General features: G+C 37.9%; 1 long non-coding RNA gene across 2 annotated transcripts in view; it reads left to right on the forward strand.

Moving 5' to 3' along the window:
* The window catches only part of LOC119503889, a 26906-nt gene continuing 7445 nt past the window's right edge, over positions 1-19461 (forward strand). The window contains exons 1-3 of one of the 2 annotated variants that reach the window (XR_005210405.1): positions 1-106; positions 9147-9248; positions 17823-18794. This is a non-coding gene — a long non-coding RNA (uncharacterized LOC119503889). Of the gene's footprint in view, positions 107-9146; positions 9249-17822; positions 18795-19461 lie in introns of those variants that run through there. The other variant, XR_005210404.1, reaches the window with a different exon arrangement.

Here is a 19461-nt window from a genome sequence, read left to right on the forward strand (position 1 = left end):
CCGCGCCTGTCCATAATCAGCAGAGAGATGTTACGTCACGGTGTCGTCACTCAGGTCGTTAAATTGAGGAAGATTGAGAGAAAAACAACGAGAGAAACATAATAATGTAAGTACTGTGTGTTTGTAAATGTGTGTTTTTTTGTAGCAGATAAAGTTAGATAAACATTCAGTGATGAGGAAGAGATGTAAATATATGAATTGGTTTTGTTTGTTGCTAAGGTTACCTGCTGCAGGTGGACTGAGCTAGCTTACCAAACATGTAGCCCAGAAGCCACAAAAAAGCTTGAGACTGCTGTTGTCTCAACTCAAATCATTTTTTTATCACACATACAAGATGCTAAACATACACAAATGAGTAGTTTACAGATACCTGGCTGTCAATGCATGTAATTGACAGGTTATATGTTATTATGTTCTCAAAAAACTGATTAAAATCTACAGTGTTTACATCAGTTTCTGCTATGAGATAATAACAGTTGCCAGCAGCTGCCACCAGATGGCATCATTGCTCCATGATCTTTTGGGACTGTAGGAAAACTAATGGCAAAATGTCAGGGAACAATGAAGTGTTTGATATCACAGCTGAGCCCATACTAAATATTTTGATTGCTGCCATGTTAACAGTAAAAAAAATGTCTGAAACAAACAAAAGCTGCTACCAAGAATTGAAGAACAATGTTGCTTTTAGTGAGATTCACAATCATTTTATCTCCTGTTGTTTGGATAGTTCAGCTTTGACTCGTGCTGCCTGCATGTATTAAATGAACACAATCACATTATTATACAACACTTTCCATTTTCCTTCCTTAAAGGTCCCATATCGTGCTCATTTTCTGGTTCATGCTTGTATTTTTAGTTTCTACTAGAACATATTTACATTCTTTAATGTTCAAACAACACTTTATTTTCCTCATACTGTCTACCTGAATAAACCTGTATTGATGCTCTGTCTGAAACGCTCCGTTTTAGCTCATTTCAACAGAAGGGCAACAGAATTGCGTTGCTAGGAAACAGCTTGGGTCCATGTGTATTTCCTGTCAGCTGATGTCATTCACATACACTGCAACAGGAAATAAACTGGGACACATGAAGTATGTTTACGTTTAAAACTGTGAAATTGTCTAAATATTGTAGATTTGTGACATCACAAATGTACAGAAATCCTGACGGCTGGTGCTAAACGCACAGTTTCTGAATACGGGCTGTGTGTATTTCCCTGTGATTTGAGCGTTTTGATACTTACACAGTATTTATATATCACTTAAACCTGCTTTACAATATAAAAGACATGAAAATCTCACTTTTTACAATATGGGACCTTTTAAAGTATCTCCACTTACTGTACACTTGAATGTGCTGTTATTAATTATTGAGTAAGACACAATAAATACTGTCTTTTTTCACCAAATTAAAAATATTTTTTACACCTTTTGTCGGTGAAGAAAATGAATGACTGAATCTCTCAGGTTACACCTACAACCATACTCTGTGTAATACTTAAGACAGTTATGCATTTTAATAGATTTTAGTTTATAGTCTAAGTATATAATATATAAGTCTAATGCAGTGAGGGCCAAAGTGCAAATGTACTACGGAGTATTAGGGCCACATTGAGGGAAAAAACATCTGAGATTTCCAGAATAAAGTCATAATATTACGAGAAAAAAGTCGTAATGTTACGAGAATAAAATCATAACTTTACGAGAAAAAAAGTCGTAATATATTACAAGAATAAAGTCATAACTTTACGAGAAAAATGACGTAATATTACGAGAATAAAATCATAACTTTACGGGAAAAAAAGAAAATAACACGTAAAATTACTACTTTATAATATTATGACTTTATTCTCAAAATCTCAGATTTTTTTTTTCTTCAACTAATACTAATACTCAAAAAACAAAAAAACAGTTAATCATTTCCATTTTAAAAAATCCACAGGGAGCCACTGAAGAGGGGCTAAAGAGCCGCATGTGGCTCCGGAGACGCAGGTTGCAGACTCCTGGTCTACAGTATGCTCTTATTTTGTCATCAGACATTTTTAATCCCTTTAATTCCTAACTAATATGACATAAATATATTTGATTGAGTACAAATTTAAACTTTTCCACTGTCAACACTTTGTTGGTGTAACACTATTAGGAAAGTCTAACTAAACGGGTGACAAAATGTGTATTTGATGCATGTCTCTTACCAATAAGTGTAGCCAATGTAAGCCTTCATTTTAAATTCATCCATGACCCAACTTGTGCTTGAATGATTAATTAATTCATCTTAGCTGATCAGCTGGAAAAAAATATAAATATAATCGCAAAAAAATGTTTTAGCAATAGGTTATTAATCAAGCAAAAATAATTAATATCCACTGCTTTTATCGGCATTATGTGATTGTAAATTTAATATTTTTCAAACTTTCAAACCAAACAAGTGATTTGAAGACATCCCTCTTGGCTATGGAGAACCAAACTGCATTATTATTAACTCGGAAATGTATGTTGAGTGCAGTGGTGGAAGAGGTACTCAAGTACTTAGAACTACAGTGTAGAACCTAAGTAGGTGTGCAAAAGTATTAGCATCAAAATAAACTTAAAAGTACTCATTATGCAGAACGGCCCACATTAGAATAATTTATTTCCAGATTAATAATACATAATATGATCAACAAATTATCTAGTGACTAAAGCTATCAAATAAAGGTAGTGCAGTAGAAGTATAAAGTAGCAGAAAATGGAAATACTCAAAGTACAAGTACCTCAAAATTATACTTCAATACAGTATTTGAGTAAATGTACTTAGTTACATTCCACCACTGGTTTAGTTTAATATTGTAATAATTTAATAGTACATTTATTATCAGCATTAGACAGGCCAAAAACTTATGAAACAGACTATTCCATCATTAAAAGTTTGTATGTGTGAGTGTCTTTATGCATAATTCAAAAACATGTATGAGAGCACTTGAAGGTAAATGGGAGGCCCTTTCCTTCTCAGTAATGTGCCATTGAGCAAGGCATTTACCCCTGAAACAGATCCACATTAGTGCTGCTCAGTGGCCAGAAATACAGGATTATAGTTGGCAGCTCCCCCGGTGTGCAGTGTATGTGTGCAACCTTTCTTCCTTCTGGTCCTGCTCAATTAAAAAAAGACCGATCCACATTATTGGACCTGATCAGAGGGTAAAGTTGAATTCATAAAGCTGGGCGGATGTTCAGAGAGGTGTTGGAGCAGGACCGGCGTTCTCAGGCCTTCAATGGCGTCACGCAGCTCGGCCTGAATGCAGAGGGTTGCTGTCCGTTCCCTTTCGTCATAGAGCCGATAACACAGCTCCATATGGGAGTGTATTGTGGCCTGTGACCCCGAGGTCGCGGGGTCAGAGCAGAGTGAACAGAGGCCAGTCGTTAAGGACTCCTCACGGAGTTCCTCTTTCTTCCGAAGGACGCGTGGCTCGCTAATTGAGGGCCCACCTCCCAAAACCCCAAGTGCGAGGCCCTTGACACCCGAAAATGACCGCTGGTGTGAACTGCAGGAGGAGGAGGGAGGTGTAGGGAATGAAAAGGAGTGAGTTATCATTATTTTAGCTGTGTTGTTAGAGCTGCAACTAATGATTTACCATAATTGATTATTTTATTGGGGATTTCTTAAATTTTGTAGATTATATTTTAGTTTATAAAATGTCAAATAAGCTAAGATGAGGAGTTAATCATGCAGTTGAGTCTATGAGTGGAACTACTGATCATTTTTATTATCAATTAATCTGTCAGACACTTTTTTGATTAATCATTTTTGTCTCTAAAATGTAAAAAATAGTCAAATGACCTTTACAAGTTCACAGAATCTCAAGTGTGTTGCCTTCAGATTGCTTGTTTTGTTTGACCAACAGTCTAAAATCTAAATATATTCAATTTAAAGTGACAGAAAATCAGCAAATCATCACATTTGAGAAGCTGCAACCAGAGAATATTTGGCATTTAGCTTGATATGTGATCTAAATAATTAACTTATTAAAATGTTTCCATTCATTTTCTTTCATGAAAACATATGTCTGATATCTAGATATATCAAAATGATGATTTCCCGCCTAAAACAAGGCAGTGAAATTCTCTTTTTATTCTAAGACATCTCATCAGCTGCAAAAAAAAAAACACGTTTTTGTGTGTCGCACAGTTTCATTCGATGTGCGGTGACTCTGGGCGAAACTGCCAGATTTCCAGAGGAAACAGAAAACGATGTTTGAATGAACATATCGGTAATAATTGGACCACAGTGCAAGACTTCACAAGATCTGTTAGTCCGCACAATGAAAAGACAGAAGGGCGAGGAGAAGCTGAAAAGGCATGCCAAGTTGGCTGGGAACCTCAGCAGTAAGCTTTACCCACAACCCTTCACCCCTCCGCCACCGCTCACTGGGACACAAACAACCTTTGTGGCTCCTCTCTCGCTCGTGATTTGGACAAATGCAGAGTGTTTTGTGTTTTTGGGGTCCCAACTTCCTTCCTGGTCTCTTTACTACAATATGCAGGCATACACTCCTCGAAGAAAATGTGTTTGTTTGTGTGTAGCCCAGCTTTAGGAATTCAACACAGAGCGGAAAAAAATCGTACACCATCGGTGAAAAATTCAAGGATCTAGCATTTACATTTCTCTTATAAAGCTCATGAGTTTCAAAATGATTTAAGATCTATACTTGACTTTAATAAATCTACTTCTTACAGACTTTTACATTTTTAAAAGAAATAATAATCTATATATTTTAAAATGGATATATCTATTATCAATATTTTGTCTCGAATGGAAATTTTTTTTTTTGTCAAATGAATTGCATAAATGTGAATTTTACCACAAAGCTTCGGGAAGAACAGGAGTTTTAACAGGATCCTCTCAGGTTTTACTTATGAGCTGCTCATTATAATCTTTTATTTTGTTTCTAGAAATTCTGAGGGACTTCACTGAAAAAAGAAAAACTCATGCTAAAAATGTCCAAATATTTCCTTTTTAAACCATCTACTCACTAACGGCCACCAGTGAAAACCATTTGAATGGGACGTGAAATCAAAACACTCAACTCTGACTACCTCAAAGTAACGCTTCAACTAGTGATTATTTTCATTGTTGAATAATCTGTTGATTATTTTCTTGATTAATTGATTAGTTGTTTGGTCTATAAAAATGTCGATCAGTGTTTCCCAAAGCCCAAAATGACGTCCTCAAAATGTCTTGATTATTCAGTTTATTGTCAAAGAGGAGTAAAGAAACCAGATAATATTCACATTTAAGAAGCTGGAATCAGAGAATTTTTTTTTTTTTTTTTTTTTTTTTTTTTAAATAACTCAAACTGATGAATCAATTATCAAAATAGATGGCGATTAATTTGTTAGATAGATACTAATCGATTAATCATTGCAGCTCTACCTCTAACATATAGTTGGCTTTCCCGTACTAGAATTTCTTGTGATTATATATGCCTGTATGATATACACAGTATCTGTGATACGCTAATATTGGCCGATTGATTGGTGAGACTCCAAATCCTTTATTTTGTAAAAATAGTCAATTATAAAACAATTTATGATTTATTACTTTCTATTATATATCTATCTTCTTGCATAACTCAATAATGAGTTACAGTCAAAGGCGTTCAACTTAATTAATCAATCAGACCAGTTTGCTGTGAGCACCACTTATTGGACCATAAAACCATCTCACAATACCAAATACCTCATGTTATTGTGATGAAGTACCTTCTCGAATACAGATCATTGTATCCGTTTCACTGTTTATACTTCCAGGAGTGCTGCGTGTAAGAAGTGAGTGTATGTGGAAGCTGCAGCAGCTGGATGCGGCTATATCAGTTTCTCAGCGTGATAAAAAAGTGTGTGGGCTGCTTGCAGCTCAGCAGCTCAGCTTTCAGATCAGCTCCACTGATATAATGGCTTCTTTAATCCGAGCCAATTAGACCCACAGGGCACGGGGAGTGGCTGTTTTCACACTGCACCAATTTAGTGCTGGGGGTGGGAGGATTGATCGACAGGCAGCCGTGTGAAAACACTGAGACAAATAGGTTAGAATATGAACCCATGGAGAGGCAATATGGAGGACGCAGCCTGCATGGGAAACTATCTGACTTGAGAAACAATCATTCAGGAGCATTTTGATCAAACCATCATCACATAATTGAACCACTTGGACCATTAAAATTAACTAACACATTGACCGTTTCATGGTAGTTTAAAAAAAAAAAAAAAATTGTATACAAACAATTGATCATATCGTACAATGTTAATTTGTTCTATAGTTCTCAATCTTTTTGTGTTATGACTTTTTAAATAGTGTAATTTACAGGCATGAAGAGATAAAACTGTGTGATTCCACCAAAAATCAACAATGAAAGACGTATCTAAAAAGTAAGCATTATTTGGGGTAACAGAAATGTGCTTTTTTCCCCTCTTTTTATCTTTTAAATCATTTTTATTGCCCCTCAGATTTACCTTGGCTGCATGTTGGAAAACACTGTTTTGATATACAGTGAAAATAGGCGACAAGTTAAAGCAGAATTTCATATCATTACTGTTTTAGTTACTGTTAAAATGCTATTAAAGGTCTTTGTTACTTGGATACAAATTTGCTAGAGTAGAAAGAAAAACATTTAAGCCCTTCAGATTTAGATTTCTGTGGTACTACAGCATTTCTTTTTATCATAACAAATTCCATCAAGAAAATGACAAATCAAATGGCAAAAAAAATCAGCTTCAGGTTGAAAGTCATCCAGTCCTTTGCTCCAGGGCGAAGAGTTCAACACCTCGATGCTGCTGCTTTTAGAGTTCCTGCAGTGCTGCAGAGCTCCAGCTGGAGGCGCTCTGAGCTGAAGTTGTACAAACAGAAATGACTGCATGGGAAATTACCTCCTTTTCAATATTCAGCTTCTGTTTCAGTCAGCGTGATGGGAACATGTGGGCAAAACTCCTCCTGAGGATTATTGAGTCGAGTGTTTGTGTCATTCATGTTTCTGTGAGGCCGTCTCGTTCTCACAGCTGTTCCTCGACACAGACCACTGATTAGTCATCCAAGGTGTGTGTGTGTGTGTTGTCGCTATACACACAAACACACACACACACACACACACACACACGTATACCACATCCAAGCCCAACGTCAGTGTTAAGATGGTGATACATTATCCCCAAAACATATCTGTTTTGTCATGTGTGGTATTTTGGTGATATGTTAGAGTTTTGTTTTTAGCATTTATTATAGTGGACAGTAAAGACCTGACAGGAAATGAGGGGTGTGGGAGAGATGGGATCCTATAGCCAGTCTTGAACCTGCGATTACGATGATCAGCATCTTAAACTCTTACTACACCAGGACACACTGTGATGTGTTACTATTAAGCTCTCTCTGTATAACTTGAGTACTCTACAGTCTTTAGACACTAAACCAAAATCCTCTTTAAAATCTAAAACGAGGTAACCCGCGTCTCTCTTTTATATATTCTAGACTACTTTTTTTTCAACCTTATCAAATGGAAGTGGGAAATAAATTGCTGTTGTGGCAATAATGTTCCTTTAGGGTGTGACATTTGTTCATGTTGTCGTTACAGTGCAGAAAAGCACGACAATCGCAAGATCCCGAGCCCATTCGTGGAGGCGACCTCCCCATTATGCCTAATATTGTTTGCATTTTGGAGACGATGTTAAGAACGATTCTCTCGTCTGCCTTCCTTACTTTATCACCCATGGCTGTGCAGTTCAGAGACTGAGACTGGTGCTGCGAGCATAATGCAGATTTCGGAGGAGACCGGCAGCGTTGGCAAATGCCTTTGCAACTCTACTGCTACTCCCGTTAAATAGCAGTCCACTATAGTTTTGGTACAGTTGGTTTTCACACCTGATGCGAACCGTTCCCAAGTACACATGAACTGTACTCGAGACCACTTTTTTAGGGTTGACCTGAAGGCCTCGAAGCTTTGACCGTTGCCATGGTAATCGACCTCCAAACCAGCATTCGAATGCTTAAATTTTTGTTTTTTTGTTTTGTTTTTATATATAAGTATGTAATAATAATGTATAAATCCCAAAATAGCCCATGAAATAAGGAATAATCTAACAACATTATTCATATTCAACTTTAGTTATTATTAGTTATTCTCAGACAGATATCACTGTTTTTTGTGTGTAGAGGTGTGTGTATACAGTAGTGCGGCAGCGGCGCTGTCCCGGGCACTGAAGATGAGACAGACAGACAGAAGAACATGTCAGCCTGTTGCGCCACGCCGCGAAGCTTCGAATACCTTTGAATATTTCTCACCAAATCTTCGAAACCCAAAAAATGGTGTTCGGGAACAGCCCTAAACCTTTTCAAGTGTACCCGGGAACGGATCGACAAATCGTGCCCGGGTATACGGTGTTCATACTCATCAATGTGAAAGCCTCCTAAATAACCACTGTAATAGTGTAAATAGTGCAATAAGAGGAACATAAATATAAGAACAGGACAGGTTTTTGGTATACAGCCAGTGGTGGAGGTAGTATTCAGATAATTTACAGTAACAGTAATAACAGTTGCAATACCCTGATTTACAAATATAAAAAAACTAAGTTCTTACTTCAGTAAAAGATAATAAAAAGTGTTATCGGCAAAATGTACTGAGTATTATATGATAATATATCATACTGCATTAATCTGTAAGCAGCATTTTACTGTGGTAGCAGGTTGAGGTGGAGCTAAATGTAACTATTTTACACATTACTGGGTAGTTTAATCTATAACAATAATATTTTATATGATAAATTTACATGAAAATTACTTACACTATACATCCTATATACCACTTTATAGACTGCACACATGTACATATTATTTTGGTTCATCTGCACTTTCTCCACCATCTCATTCATGTTCGTCCATATTTTCATGTCATTTTGAAAGACATCCCCAATCTTAAACATTTGGCAAACCTAGAGTCCTTCAGTTGAGTAGCGCTGTCCATCAAACGTGATATTGTGACACATTTTAAACAAACAGCGTCCTGACAATGTTATAATCACCTCCTCTGTGTTGTTCTTGTGCCGCACCGAAGCATTAACATGTGAAAGCCCGCAGTTCCTGTGAACTTATTTGACCTCTGACCTCTCCTCTATGTCTCGCAGACAACAAATAGCTGCAGCTGCGATGGAGGGTTCCCAGTCGGTTCTCACCCACAGACTCTGGTTCAAATTGACGGGGCCCTGTCTGCTCCGAGGCAACAATGAGTGAGTAAGAAGAAGTGATTATTATAAGTGGCCCTGACTTGTTTTGACCAATAATGACTTATTGAGACACATTCTTCATGCTCTTATACACTTCACATAGTTTAAACATAGTGGAGGCTAGACAAGTGTGAGCAGACACATACATGCATACACAGTGCTGATTAAAGGCAGATAATAAAAAAGACTTATTTCTGGAAAGCCGATATTTGATAACCTGCAGAGGGTGCTGTGTTGAAATGAGAGAGATAATATGACAACTAATGAAACTGAAGAATGTGAGTCATTTTAACCAAGCATGTGTTGTGTTAGCTTGCTGGTAAAGACTGTTGCATTAGAGATATCTATCATATCTATCTCTCTGCTGATATATTTTCATTGCTGATAGACGTACAGTAGGTTCAGTTATTCAACATTCACCATCTTTATGTGATATGTGCAAAAACCTTCCTATGAATTATGATAGTTGTTGTTAAATGACACAGTACATTGTAGGTTAATAATAACATGTGTTCCCTGTAACAGGAGACCTACAGTGTAGCTGAGGTAGAAAATATAAGCGTTTACTTGTTAGTTCAGGCTGTTCTCATACACCATTCGTAGCTATACCTATAAAAAGTAATGTACTGTATATATCCGTATATATCCCACAAAATCAATTCATATCGTAATGGTGAACCAGGAAGTATAAAGAATAACAAACACCGCGTTGAGAGGAGGTTGGGGTGAATTGGTGGGTCAAAAAACACCAGACTTTCACCCAGAAGACCGGTGTTTGTGTTCCGTGTGAAACCAGAAGTCAACGTTGATTTATGTCACGCAACTTCCGTACTTAAGTTACGCTACTTCAGTAGTTATTTTAACCCAAACCAAAATTGTTTCCTAAACCTAACTAAGTAGTTTTGTTGCCTAAATCATTACCAAGTTGTTACCTGTGAAAAAGGAAGTTTATTTTGAAAAGACTGTATGCATGTAACGAGCGGAAATTGACACGTGTTGCTGGACATTTGTAGGAAAACACATGAAAACTGAGGAATAACTTTTCTAAAGATATCATACGAACTGTTGTATGAGGATATGTTGGTTAGTTCAACATAATGTGCTCTTATTTAGCTGTTTAATGAAACAGTGGCGGAATTTTCAGGAATCAAAAGTTTTCCACTTCCTAATGAATGTGTAGGTTCTCGAGGTTCCTAGAGACAAAGCAATGTGTACTCTGGACCCCTCGTCACTGGTTTCACACGATACTGTTTGTGTACTGGTTATCATCAATTTAACTAAAGAGAAGTGTTACAGTATGTTTGAGTTTGTATTATATTAATCATTTATTTTCAGAGTTAAAAATATCCAGTAATTCACAAGAAGTTAAGCAAAGATTAGAGGAAAGTCTAACAAAAGATACATCATTTCATATAGCACAAGTATGTTCCTGGTCTGTTAATCACCATGTTGTTCAGTACAGAGTCTACAGTATTTCTTGATCATTTGTGCATTTGAATTACTATTTCAATTTAGCAACTTGCACCCTTAAATGTATAAGGTCAGTCCATCCGTTCGTCTGTAAGTCTGTCCATACATTCACACATCCGTCGGGTCCATTCTGGTGACCGTGATATATCAGGAACGCCTGGAGGGAATTTCTTCAAATTGGGATGGATGAATTTATTAGATTTTGGTCGTCAAAGGTCACTGTGACCTCACAAAATACGTTTTTGGCCATAACTCAAGAATTCATGTGCTAATTATGACAATTTCACACTAATGTCTAATAGGATAAAATGATGACGTGATGACATTTTGGACAGACGTGGATATAAACTGCAACTTGACTGGTTAGCGGAGGCATACAACCACGATGCGGTTATTCTAGTTGACCTTGTATCATATTAATAATGTATTTTCAGAGGTAAATATATACAGTAATTCACAAGAAAATAAGCAAAGATTAGAAGAAAGTCTGACAAAATATACATAATTTCATATAGCACAAGTATGTTTGTTCTGCTTTCGGTTAATGTGCTTGACCACCAAGTTATTTAGTCAACAATATTTCTTGATCATTTGCGCATTTGAATTACTATTTCAATTGAGCAATTGGTACCCTTAAATGTATAATTTGTATGCATGATTTATGTCCCTGTGCTGCATATGCATGCCATGCAAGCTTCTGGTTATGAGCACAACAGCTTTTTTTTTTCCAAATCAAAAAATATGAAAAAGTAACACCTGACACAGGAATCTTTTTTAATGGCCCAAAACCTTCATTGCTTTCACAGATATATTTGATCATTAATCTGTTAATCTGTTTTTTTTATGGAGATTTTTCCACTCCAGCCCGCCAGAGAATCACAAAACATCTCACACATGTTCACACGATAAACACACACATGTGCCAGACACAGACACATTCCTACACGCAGTCCTGCACAGCCGAGACTCAGACATGCAAACGACACGGGTACACACTTTCTCACAGCACCACCCAGACACACACACACCCACGGTGTGACGCAGACAGTTTGAAGGGCCTCATCTCGCCTGCCTTTCTTTGCCTGTCTGCTCCGTCTGACCCAGCCTTTTTATATGTCTAATTAAGTAGTCAGACCCTCCAGCGTGCCATGACATGCTCATGGCTGATTTCTAGCCATGTTTTGTGCCTGTGTCTTCGTCTGGACGGATCGGTTTTATATCGCAATCTATAAGATATTGTTTCCCCATCGAGCTCGCCGCCCCCACTGTCAATGGTCTGGGAGAGTGGAGGGATAATTCACAAAATGTTCAATAGCACCCACTAGACTGTTTTTGTGGGAAACCAGCGAGTGGATGACTTTTAGACAGGGGGAGAAATTTAAGACAATGTTCATTTGTGTAAAGAGGTTCAACTGAGCATTCCCATGCATGATCGTTGTTACGCATTTATGAGCTGAACAATATGTGACAAAAAGGAAAAGTCAAGAGACTCTTTTTCAAACTGTGTGATCAGTCTGGACTGTTTTTGCAGAAGTCTTTGCATATTTCTTTAAAAAATTAGCCGTTAAGTTGTGATGTGCGTCCGTTCGCGCACGTGTGCAGAAATGCATTTCCACGGCTCGCTGGGTATGGACGACACACTTCGTCCTCCGGCCCGTCCCCTCGACCCCTCCTGACTGAGTCACGACCTCTGAGCTCTCATCAAAAAGGAGGTCAAGAGGTTAAACTCAGCATACCAGCAGGTCAACAACCTCTTTATCCGGCTTTGACCCCTCACCCTTCACCCCCGTCGCTCTGCAGTTTAGGAATGAACCGAGGAGCTTGTTCTCATAATTTAAGATTTCCAAAAACTCTGATTGAGCTCAGATGCTTTGGAAACCTGAAACAAGCTTAAAAGTTAGTAAAGAATTAGAAGTAAAGAACATCTTTACTTCTACTCAACTCTAGTGTTTTGTGTTTCTCTTGCATCATGTGACCACTGAGTGGTGGAAAGTAACTAAGTACATTTACTCAACCACTGTACTTAAGTACAATTTCCATTTTTTATGCTTTGTATTTCACTACAATTCAAAGAGAAATATACTCCACTGCATTTATTTGGCTGCTGTAGTTACTATAGTTACTTCAGATTAACACTTTACAGAAAAAACACATGATATTATAAATTATAATGCATTGTTAGAGATTAAAGCAGTGGTTTCCAACCTTTTTATCTTATGACCTCTCACAAAAAAGCAGTGTTTAGTTAGAGCTCAGTTACAGTTTCACCAAAGACACATTTTCCCTCCAAACTTCTCACATGCAATTCATTTAAATAGCTGATCGAGGCCCAACGAGGAAAAATGATGCAATATTTCACAAAAAGGCAAAGATTAGAGAAAAGTCCAACAAACAAATTAAGTTTTTTCTTCTTTCTATATCCCATTAATCATCTCACAACCCCTCGGATTTATCTTGTGACTCTTTGGAGATGCCCGTCCCCTACGTTGGAACAAACTAGACTAAACTACCAAACAGTAAAAGAAGATAAAATAGCTCCATCTCAACCAGCTACAACTGTAAAATGGTATTTACATATTGATGCAACAATCTAATAATGTCATATATAATAAAATCAGTCACGGGACCTTTTTCTGCAGAACGAGTAGTTTTACTTTTGATACTTTAAGTATTTTGCTGATAATACTTCTGTACTTTTACTTGAATTGAATTTTAAATGCCGGACTTTTTCTTGTAATGGAGTATTTCTACATTTTAGTATTTGTACTTTAACTTAAGTAACGGATCCGAGTACCTCCTCCACCACCGACTGTCCATTTTTAGGAAGAATTAATGGGATTAGATCAGGATGGTGTGACTATAAAAACTAAGCAGCAGGATGTCGCAGGTGTCTTTATGAGAAATCCCAGCGGCCTGCGAGGACACACAACAACAATCAAAAGGGTTCAAAGGTCAAGCAACTTGTGGATTTAAAAGGCCATCGAAGAGGGTCACACAGAGCAACGCACTCACACACAAATTCAAACAGTCAATTGTTTGTAGAGAGGTGGTGAATTAGGGAGGAAGTGACCATTGTCCGTCTGCCCCGAGGTCAGAGCGCTTCATGTCACACTTAATTTCTGACCTTTAACAAGCCGAGGAGGACCGTAATTTATTCAGTGGTTTAGGATGTCTTTTTTCCAGCATGTACTGTACATTATATAGTTTAATACCCGGAACAGGAGGATGCTGTCTGCTACTGAGATCGATTCAGTCAATTTCCTTCATTTATTAGCGTATTTATTACCAATAACATTGCTTCTCTATCTCGTCTACACTCTCTGGCAGGCGGGCAGGACCTTTTTATAGCCAGGCATGTTCACATAGGTTTTTAATACTCATAGGTTTGTTCATATTGTAAGCAATGCAGTATATTCAAATTAGGGCAGTTGAAGTCACATTTCACGTCAAGTCTTTCAATGCTAGTGTGGATACAATATCATGATTTTCTATAACCCCCTTAAACCCTTTTTCATTTAACAAAGGGAGTAAATGATAAATCCTGTTTAAACATAAACATCTTTACAATAACTTTGGTTGAATTTAATGCAGTCTAAAATGTAGTTATCATTTAAATCACACACCGTGTAATTAAAAGAATAAGAAAACTTACATTTCTTTGGTCTTTTACAGGATAAATGAGTTCAGATGCCTTGAAAAACCCAAATATGTTTAAAAGTCAAGTTTGTAAAGATTGAAAAATGAAGAAGCAACATCGTGACTTCTGTTAAATAGTAAATCTTGTGTTTCTCTTATCGTGTGATCTTTACCAAAATAAAACTAAAATTTGCAAAGTTATTACTTTTCATTACGCTGTCTGATAGAGATTATAAGTAAATGAAAGTGCAAATCTGAGGAAACATTTGATGCCAACCTTTAGTACTTGACAGATATGTATAGTGCTACGGTTACACCTGTAAAAGTATTCAGAGGTTCAATGTCGTCCTCATTCCCACATATTCAATCAACAGATTATATCTTCATATATGCCCGAGAACTGAAGTGAAGTTAAGACCATTCATATCTGAATATTTTCTTCAATATTTAATAGACTTTTGTTCAGAGCTGAAACAATCAATCGATGAATCGGTATAGATGATCACCAGAAGTTTTTATATTTAACTATTTTTTTCTAGCAAAAATACCATACATCCCCTGTAGCTCCAGTTTCTCACTTTGTGAGCTGCTTTTCTTTTTTCTTATGCGACAGTAAATAGAATATCTTTGGGTTTTGGACTGTTGGTCAGACAAAACAAGCAATTTGAAGACAGTAACTAAAGCTTTAGGAAATAGTGACAAAATAGATGATTATCTATTAATTGAGAAAATAATAATCAGATTAATTGATATGAAAGTAGTCGTTACTTTCAGCCACACTTTGGTTCTAATTGTCAGTGATGTGAATCTGAATCTGCTGCATTCAAATAAAGTTTTAAATTAAATTTGACCTTCGTGCTTCAGAGATTAGAGGTGAGATGAGATGAGATGAGATCTGAAGCGACCAGCTTTCAGATAGTTTCATCTCCGGTGAGTTTCACCACAGTAACAGGTAGATTTAAAGTTATAGACACAGTTCAAGTCAGACGGGATTCTTTCAGAGAGTCTTCATCACGTCATCATGCAGACGAGGATTTGCCGTTGAACTTGAACCCAGTCCCCTCGCACCGCCGGATTTCACGGTGGCAGCCTCGAGCCCTCCAGCACCTCCCCCGTCCTCTCTCCCCCCTCATCAGCACCGTGCTCGTCTTTGTGAAGCTGTCTTCCTTGACTTTCCGCATCCCCCGTCTGGCCCTCTGCAACCTCTCTTCCATCTCTGCCCCCCTCCCCTCCCGTGCAGCCATTCTTCACTCCCGGGTTGGGGGGCTCCAGGAGACGGCCCGCTGGGACTCGCAATACAGAATGCTAATCAGGCCCTCGGCGGCACTTCCCACGATTTTCCTCCCAGACATGAGCCTTTGTTTTGTTATTGATTCCATTATAATCAGACGGTTCCCGTAACTTTCCTGCTGTCTGGAGGCCGGCCTGCAGCGCTGACTGCAGTGGAGGGCCTACCTGTCATATGGCCCTTCTCACATTCACTCAGGATTTATGTTTTTACAAAAACAATGCAAATTATCATGTCTACAAGATCTGTAGTGGTACTTGTGTTTGCAGTAACCGTGGGATACCACCCTCTTTTAATACACTGCCAGTCAAAAAGGATCAGTCGCCCCAAAATTAGCATTTTTGTTTAAATTTTAAAGAATATCATTTTGAATTTACTGCAAATACCCCAGAGTGAAATTAGAAATGATAGACTGTATATAGGCTCCGGTAACAGACAGCTAACTGTATATTTTGTACAGCTGATACTAGTACTGCGTCTGCCAGGTCTTTTTAATCAGATTTTTCCACAGGCAGTTTGATGCAAGATTGTTCAGATTAATTTTTTTTAACCTTTTCTTTAATACAGGGTACAGGAGATTAGTTCATACGAGCTCTTTTACGTCAATGTCACGTTAACACTTCAGTTGAAAAACAGATGCAAAATAACAAAAACAGCAGAGTCAATTTAATAAAACTGACAATAAAAAGGTTCAGCCTCAGTGTAAACCATCACAGGTGTGTAGAAAATGATTATTGAGACTGCTGCACTCTTAGATCGGTTATATAATCATATACAGTACTTGTTTTTGGACAGTTTCTCTTTAAGGCCATCTTTCCTAACTAAGAGTAACAGCTGACTGTTCAGTGTTTTAGTATATTTTTTATTTAAATGTCCCTACTAACTGTTAAGATCTTAAATGGTAATTTACTGACGGAACATGTGAAAGGTCAACAAGGTCAACCACAGGTTAAGCCTGTATTTGTTAAAACATGTAGACGGTGGACTTCTATTTTGTTTCATTACAATGATTATGATTTTTACAATTTTATATATATATATATATAGGGGATTTCAAGTAAATACAATTTAAATCATAAACATTACTAAATTCACAGCTTTACCCAATCTATACTCCATCTACATTTATGTTTAGAAAAGGTGTAATTACAGTGAAGATATTTAACCAAAAATGCTAAAATAAAGAGTATTAGACCGTTACCAAAAGGAATTTCTGCGTTTTAAAAGCAAAAAAAAAAAAGTTTTTTTAACTCCTAAAGCTTAAAGCTGAAATAGGAGCAAATATGATTTTAAAAAAAGTTATTTTTATTAAACGGTCGCTATATCCTGACAGTAGTGCATGAAACAGGTAACATGAAAAAAAATCATGTGCCTCTGTGTCCTCCGGTTCTCCTAACGGCATCTGCAAGATTTGACAGACTGGAGGAAAACAAGCAGTCAGAGCTGATCTGAGATCTGCTGTCCATTTGCTGTCTATGAGAGCCGGCTGTCAATCACTCGCGAACTCCGACCAAACGGTCAAACTAGGCAGCGTTGATCAAATATGAATCAATATTATACGAATCATCTTGTCGTGCACGGTTTAGCAGTAAAATGACGTTTGTAACGCGTTAGCCATTATGAGATCTCATGAAGGAACGCCAAGTACCGGTCACATGACCAGAGCACAGCCAATACGAACGCTCTCTCTCTCTGAAATGACCTGTGATTGGTCAAAGTCTACCGTCACAGGCTAGATTTTCTAAAGCCTGAAAACAGAGCCATAAGGAGGTGCAGAAGTCTAGTTATCTCTCAGAACACTTGAATTACAATATGCTGAAAGGTTATTATGGAATGTTTTCCCAATGATGCCAAAAACATTCTGCCTACTGAAGCTTTAATCTTTATGTTGTTTGTTCTGTCAATTTTGGGCGCCTTTAATGATGGACAGCTTAATATATCAATGCATGAAGAACGCAAAACAATTATCAAAATACTCAACATTCAAACTTGGCAAGCCTTTCCAAAACATCAAATTTATACTTACCTCAGTCACCCCGTTATCATTTCTGTGGAAGAGAAGGAGAGTTTGTGCGTTACATACGCTCTGATGACCACCACACACTGTGAATGATTCGTATCCGTCGTGTTATGCGTGAAACAAACAGCTCAGAAACCTTCTTCCTCGAAACCTTTACCCCCAGAGTGTTTGTGAGCTGAACGAGGAGCTCGTCCCTCCAGATGTTTCCAGATGCTTCATGCAGCACGGCAGCAGCTGGATCCACTGGCCTGCGCCTCTTTAAGAGCAGCTGTGCCACGCTGTCCCAGACGCAGCACATCATCCAGATGTGACTGTGATTTTCCTCTGCGAGTGTACAGCGCGTGTAAACATTGATCAGTGATTGTGTTTAGTGTTCATGTGAGCATGTTGTTCTCTGTTCACTGCTGGAGCGTTTCTACCTCCGGACTGTTCTAACGAGGGTTTTGTGTAATAAGTTGGTCAGTTTACATACCTGTACAGTTATATTGCATTAAATGAAGTAGTGTACAACCACGTCTTGATCCTGAATTCATAAACGGGCAATAAATCCCAATAGAGACAGCTCAACTTTAAACATATTTCAAAATAGTTTAATCCAAATGGATCCACTCAACCTGAATAGTTTCTGAAACTTTATATTTCTAGGTCCATCTTTAAATTCACAGCATGGCTGGTTCCTCACAGCTAGCTCATGCATTAATCATTAAATATACCAAGATTATGTAATTTAACATTTTCCAGTCTCATACTTCTGTGTTAATGTAAAGGGAAATCATCTGTCTGACTACTGGCATCATAAATATCACTAAACTCATTCTCTACCACAGACAAATCTGGTTGGATTTTTAACAGAATTTGGGGAAATGATGCATCACTGTTAACTTGTATTTACACATGACAACGATTTTTCCCCACACGTCACTCCAAAAGCAGGTTAAAAATGAGTGTGAATCGAATGTGTGAGTGAATAAGAGTCACAGGCTCCAGTCTCAGACCTGCTGGGAACAGCTGGGTAGGAAAGTAAGCGAGTCGATTGTCTTTACGACTATCACTAGCGTTGCCTTTGAGCTTCTTTCTATGTGGCTGACCAACACGTTCTCATCCCAGCTCTGCACACTCAGCACGCTTTGTCACGCCCCTTGGTGTCACTTTATTTTTGGCATCAAAACCACTTAGGTTTAGGAAAGAACACATGGTTGGGATATAAATTACTACGTTTGTAAAGTGAAAATTAAGCTGAACGTTGTGAACGAACAGCTGATTGTAACGTAAAAATGAAACGGGACTCAAACAGCGGCCTCCTTGATGAAAGCCTTGTGTTTGTTGGACCCATCCACCTCCCCTCAAAGCCGCCGTGTGTCTTTTCGCTTTACGTCACCACACTCCCGACGCACTTTCTCTAAGCGTTTATTGTTGCCGCGGATGGGTTTACATTGTAGTTAATGGAAAGCCTGGTGCGTCTCATACGGGCGCTAAAGGGTGCCTTGTGCGGCGGTATTACATGCTGGCAGCCGTGACAAAGCCTCGGTATTTGGCGCCCTTGGAATGAGAACAGGCTGGGCTGACGGTAACAGTAAAGGACTGTACTGGATGACACACATAAGAGGAAGTGTGTAACTGACCTTCTCTTTAATAAATTAAAAGAATTGACTAATAGCAACACTAATAGATAATGTATTGAAAACAGCTTGATGGTAGTGTACACAAACACAGCCCCATGAAGAAGAGCCTGCAACAGTAGGAATTAATCCACATCACATGTAAAGTTTGTAAGGAACTTCATCTTATAGTGATTTTTTTCT

Source organism: Sebastes umbrosus, chromosome 15, assembly GCF_015220745.1.
Source record: "Sebastes umbrosus isolate fSebUmb1 chromosome 15, fSebUmb1.pri, whole genome shotgun sequence".
Lineage (NCBI taxonomy): Eukaryota > Metazoa > Chordata > Actinopteri > Perciformes > Sebastidae > Sebastes > Sebastes umbrosus.